Source organism: Herpailurus yagouaroundi, unplaced genomic scaffold (assembly GCF_014898765.1).
Source record: "Herpailurus yagouaroundi ecotype Mexico unplaced genomic scaffold, PumYag 222, whole genome shotgun sequence".
Lineage (NCBI taxonomy): Eukaryota > Metazoa > Chordata > Mammalia > Carnivora > Felidae > Herpailurus > Herpailurus yagouaroundi.
Window position 1 is genome coordinate 6,875,030 of NW_024412453.1, and position 6,185 is coordinate 6,881,214.

The window sequence follows — 6,185 nt, forward strand, 5'->3', positions numbered from 1 at the left end:
GAGCTAAGTATAGGTTCGCTACCGCCATCGGGAGACCCTGTCCCAGTTTCCACGCCAGGCTGGGGGAAACACCTGCCTCAGGATGTTCGAGTCCTTGTCATTCTTCCAAATCCTTTTATTAGCGCTTTCTCTTTGCAAAATGTTCAGACAAGTTTTGATGGGCTAGAGGTTTACTAACCATTAAGATATGATAATAACAGCTAGACCTTATCCCACCATGAGAACCTAGAGCCAACATACGACACGAGAGGCTGGTTTCAAATGCCTCGGGCATCACTGGCAAGGAGTTTATCCGCCCCCCTCCAGCAGACATGACCTTGATAAAGCCAGGGGTCTCTGCACCATTAAATAACCAATCAGATGGACCCCAGGCATTTCACCAAGAGCTTGGGCTTCAAGGCTACCGGTGCCAGGTGAGTTCTCTCAGTGAAGGAAGAAGACAGGGTGAGGAAACAATGAAAAACAGCCGGGGACCGACGCTGGGCTCAAGGAGGAGGAGGGCTTGCAGCAAACGGGGGGCCGGCAGAGGTCTGTCCCAGGGAGGGCAGCCTGCCCTCTCCCCACCGCCCCCAGTGACCACTACCATGTACAAATGCAGCCTCCCCCCCTTCCCGTTTATCAGATCTCCTGATTTGTCAGAAGTCAGGAATCCACATTTTTCCGTGAACTCTTTCAATCAGTAAACAGTAGCGATTACAAGTAATCCACAATTAAAATAAGGCCAAAGCAGCACACTGGTGGACCAGATCTGATCCCCTGTTTGAAACCCGTACCTCAGACACTCTTATTTATTTTTAATGTTTACTTTTGTGAGAGAGCGAGCGAGTGCACGTGAGCAAATGGGGTAGGAGCACAGTACGCAAGGGACAGAGGATCCAACGCAGGCTCTGTGCGGACAGCAAAGAGCCTGATGCAGGGCTCGAACTCAAGAACTATTAGATCGTAGCTTGCCGCTGAACCGACTGAGCCACCGAGGTGCCCACTCATATTTAAATGCTGACTGAGCCTACTTATGTTTAAGGCGCTGAGTCCTAGGACAAGAGGGAGGGGCAAGACTCAGTGCTGACCCTTGCAAGGTAGAGTCTATGCCATCATTGGTGGAAGCTACAGGGCTTGGTCTCCGTGGGTATCCAATCCAGACAGGTGAGTGACTATTCTGTCCTAAGAGATGTCTGGGAAGACGCTGCAACCCAGCTCAAGAACCATTCCAGTCTTCGTGTCATTTATTCCTTTCACAAATATTTACCGGGCACCTACTATATCCCAGGCACCATTGTACCGTGGAGATAAACACAGGCCAAAAAAAAAAAAAAAAAAAAAACCCCACAAAAAACAAAAACCTGCCCCTGTGGAATTGACCTGTTTGTGGGAGTTTACAGAAAATAAACAAAGTAAGTAAAATATCTGATGTATTAGATTAGTTCAAGGGGGCGTGGGGACGGGTACAGGCCAGAGTGCAGAGAAGGACTGGGGGCACAAGGAAGTGGCAGGGAGTTAAGAGAAAGCTGCCTGAGGTGACATGTGACCAAACATTTGAAGGTAAAGGAACATTCCAGGCAAGGAAACAAGTGCAAAGGCCCTGAGGCAGGCTAGAAACCACTGTGGCAGGAGCAAAACGAGACAGAAAGTAGCAGGCGACGAGGTCAGAGAGGTGATGGGGCCAGCTTCTGCTCACTCCTGTAGGCCTAAACCTTTTCACTTCTACCTGAGGGAGGTGGGGAGCCACTGCAGGGTTTCATGCACAAGAGGGACAAGACCTGACCTGCGTCTTGAACAGGACCCTGCCAGCTGCTGAGGTGAGACTAGACCGTAGGGGGTCAAGGACCGAAGCAGGGAGAGCGGTGAGGGGGGAACGTTCAACTCCTGGGGTGAGCTGAGCAACGGTGGCTGCGGCCAAAATGAGGCGGGGGTGGCGGCCGGCTGTGAGAAGCTGGCAGATTTGGAAACATTCTGAAGCAGGCGGCAACAGCAGAGGCGTGGCAAGGGAGGGAAGGCGAGGAGTCAAGGATGCTGTGGGTTTGGGGCCTGGGCCTCCGAAGACGGGGCTGACGATAACCGAGATGGGGAGGGTCCGAAGTCTCGTTTGGGACATGTCAGGTTGGAGATACCCACAAGACATCCCCCGGGGCGGGGCGATACCTACTCCTAAAAGTTGAATCCGCCACCACATTCAAAAGGTGACGCACCTCCAGGAGTATCCCAGACAGACCCGGTCCAGCTGGGGGAAGGCCCGGGAACCCCGAATCAGCTCTTGCCCTGCCCTGTCCCCTCAAAGGTTCCTCCTTTCTCCTCCCAGAGCCATTTACCTTCTTACCTCAGGCCCATCGTGCCGCCATTCTGGGCCTTGAATTCCTGCAGGAACCGATGGGGTGAGGGGAGGACCATCCAGGGTCCCTTTCGGCTCTAACAATCCAAAGGAAGGTAGAGGAAGGCCAAGGGATCGGTCTGAAAACCTACAGAAAACTTGGGGAGTGGCGGGGGGAGGTTAGGGGTGCAATTTGGCTGTTCAAAGACTGTTGTGAACCCAGGAGGAACTATAAGAGATAAATACACTCACTCCAAGGCCAGATCTCACCCCAAGAGAAATTTCTAACGGCTTCTAAAATATTCCCTTTTCTCCCAGCCCTTGGCTGCTTATTCACACAGTCAGGGATGCCGTGTGTTCTCCACGGCAAACGGGATCAGGGGCCAAGTATGAGCAGGACTCCATGAAGGGCAACACGGGCCTGTTACTTCTATTGGCCACTCTCAGCGACAGCAAGTGCAGCAGCAAAAACTAACTAGAGAATTCCAGCTGGTGTGGACCGCTGACAATTACTGGACGCTAACTGTATACTCAACAGCAATACCCTACGCAACTGCCAAGGATTTGCTCATTTGATCCTTGGGCCACCGGTCTTTGCTTAGTATTGTGTTGTCCACCCAGGGAAACTGAGGCACGCAGAGAAATCACTTGCCGAAACTGCAGAGCCAGGCTTTGAAGCCCGGGGACGCAGGCACTCGCTCTGAGGCACCACAGCGCACGGCTTACTAATTTGTTTCTCCGACTTTTTGACATTTTTCCGATTTTTCTATTCTGGGTCTGCAACATAATAAATATTTTTTAAAAATTAACCCACAAGGAGGGGCAGCTGGGTGGCTCAGTCAGTTGAGTGTCTGACTTCTGCTCAGGTCATGATCTCACAATTCGTGGGTTCGAGCCCCATACCGGGCTCTGTGCTGACAGTGCGGAGCCGGGAGCCTGCTTAGGATTCTGTCTCTCCCTCTCTCTCTGCCCGTCCCCCACTTGCACTCTGCAAGTGTGTGTGTGTGTGTCTCTCTCTCTCAAAAAATAAATAAATATTTTTATTTTATTAAATTTTATTAAATTTATAAATACATATATATTTATAAATTTTTTATAATTTTTTATAAATTTTATAAATTTATAAATTTTTATAATATATAAATATAAATTTATAAATTTATAAAATTTATTAAATTTTATAATATATAAATATAAATTTATAAATTTATAAAATTTATTAAATTTTATTTAAAAAATTTTTTAAGTTACCCACAAGGAGAGACTCCTATTCCCAACCACCATACAAACACCAGCCACAAAACAGCCCTTCTTACCAGCACTAATGGGAAAAACAAGCTGGTGCTGGTAAACCCAGCACCTATCTGGGTAAAGAAGCACCTCTTCTCTCCCTCCAGAGCATTTGCCTAAGTGAAGGTGGTTAAGTCCCTGGAACCCACACTGTGGGCCATTTCCACTTTCTGGTTCTTCTGGACTTTTCAGTTCACAGGGCAGAGGCAGGCAGTGACCCAGGAACAAAGCTCTGATAAGAGTCTCACGTGGGCCAGTCCCTTTAATTTCTAAACACAAGGCCTTGGTCACAGAGAAGCCAGGTATAAGGGGCAGGGCAGCAGCCCCATCCCTCCGCCCCCTCCCCAGCTGAAGAAAATGAGAATCCACAGGAAGGACAAGCAACTGGAAATACACAACTTCACCTTCAGAAAGAAGGGACTCTATTCGGGGCACAGGCTGAGCCTCCTATACAAATGATCTCATTTACTCTTCAAACAACCCTAAGAATTGGGGCTTTTTTGGATCCTGCCCCCATTTTACAGATGAGGAAACTGAGGCACAGAAAAGTAAAGTGGCTTTCCTCTCCCAGCCCGTAGTGTGCCGCCCTAGAAAACACAGAAAGTAGTGTGCCTGGGTGGCTCCGTGGGTGAAACGTCCGACTTCGGCTCAGGTCATGGTCTCACAGCTCGTGGGTTCCGGCTCCACGCTGGGCTCTGTGCTGACAGCTCAGAGCCTGGAGCCTCTTCCAATTCTGTGTCTCCATCTCTCTCTGCCCCTCCCCTGCTCACTTGCGCGCGCGCTCTCTCTCTCTCTCTCTCTCTGTCTCAAAAATGAATAAACATTAAAAAAAAATTTTTTTTTTTAAACACAGAAACTACCTGCTTTCTGTTACATTTGGTTTCTCTAGCTACCTAGAAGTTCTCACGCTGCAGTGGCCAGCTTTGAAACTCTGCTTCCAAGCTCCAAACCCTCCCTCCCCCACCCAAAACTGGGGCATCCAGGAATCCAGAAGAAGGGACAGAGGAAAGTCTGCAAGGGCAAAGACTCAGAAAAAGGGAGGGTCTGGCAACCAAGGCCATACATTGCCTGCCCCAAGCAAAACAACCATGTGGTAATTTCTGTAGCAAAAAGTCCAAAGAGAAAGAGAAAAAAAAAAAAACAAAAAAAACAGACAATTGGTTTTCCTGGATGAACTTCTTAAGCTAAATAAACAGAGTACCCCCAAACACACTTTGCTTTGGAAAACCTCATTAACCATCAACTGCCAGTTGTCACTAATAAAGTCCATCCTGATTCAAAATGTGATTCCCAGTCAACCTATTTTTTTTTTCCCCTGTGTAATCTAAGATAAGAAAATAAACAAGGAAGCACTCCAAAATTCACAGCAACACTAGACCAGATCTCCCTCTGGATCCTTGCAAAAAATAATCTTGCGGCTGTTACACCTGGCAGAGGGAACAGGGATTCCACAGGTTTTCCAAACGGAGTCCTACTTTGCAAATGCTCTGTCCTCCAGTCCCCCAGACCCCGAATGCAAAAGTTATCTGTCAGATTCCCAGCCCTAGAGTCAATCTCTCATCCTATCAGCCTGAAATCTGGGAGACGTACGAAGGTGTATTTGATTGTTCTACCAAACGACACCCCCCCCCCCCAAACAAAGCCTTCCCCTGGGGCCCTCAAGGATGACTTTTTCAACACTACAAAGGCAGCAGGCAAGGGAAGGGCCACAAAACAGAACAAGGAGGTATTTTTGGATGCTAATCACCAGCTCCTAAGAGCCAAGGCTGTTTCTCTCTCCTGAATCCAAGACAAAAGAGGGAAAACAAAACTATCCTGTCCAGGTTCGCCTACTGTGTTTCCCAATAATCAAGAGAGTGTGCCACAGACGTGCCCTCCTGGAACAAAGAGGTAAATCGCATTAGAGGGAAGCTAAAGCCCAAGACAGTGGGGATTAAACCACAGAAAGGGAACTCAGGAGCCAGAGCCAGGCCAGCACTGAGCATGCAGAGGAAAACTTGCCAGGGAAAAAGCCACGTGCATCCCCACAGACAGGAGCCTCACATTACAGAGCTGGGACGGCCCTGCACCCCAAACCTGACAGAAGGGCCCGGTGAGGCAGCGGGGGACAGCCCTACCTTCTTTCCTGGCTGTTCCCCAAACTTCCCATATCCTTCCGTTTCCCCAAACCCCCCTATAGTAATTAAGCAGACAGAAAGTAAAAGACGGCAAAAATACGTAACCACAGGAGCGTAATGTTGATGCAGCACAACCGGGGAAGGGGCAAACATCCCTTCCTCCAGCCCGAGCCTCTTCCCAGCTCAGCCCTTTGGGAATGGGGCGTTCTTGGTGAAAGGGGGGACCCCAATCCACAAAAGACATGGAAGAACTTAAGCCGGGAAACCACCCCCTGTGCCGCCGCCCTCCCCCCACCCCCCAATCCCTGGCGTCCCCTCCCGCGGAAGGTTATTTTTAATTGCAGGGGCAACCGCAAAGCAGGAAGCCCTGTCCCCCAAGCTCTGGCCCCTAACGTTTCCCCTAAAGCCCCGGAGCCGGGCACATGCACAGCCCCTGCCCCGTTCCCGGGAGCTGAGCTGCCAAGGTCCCCCCG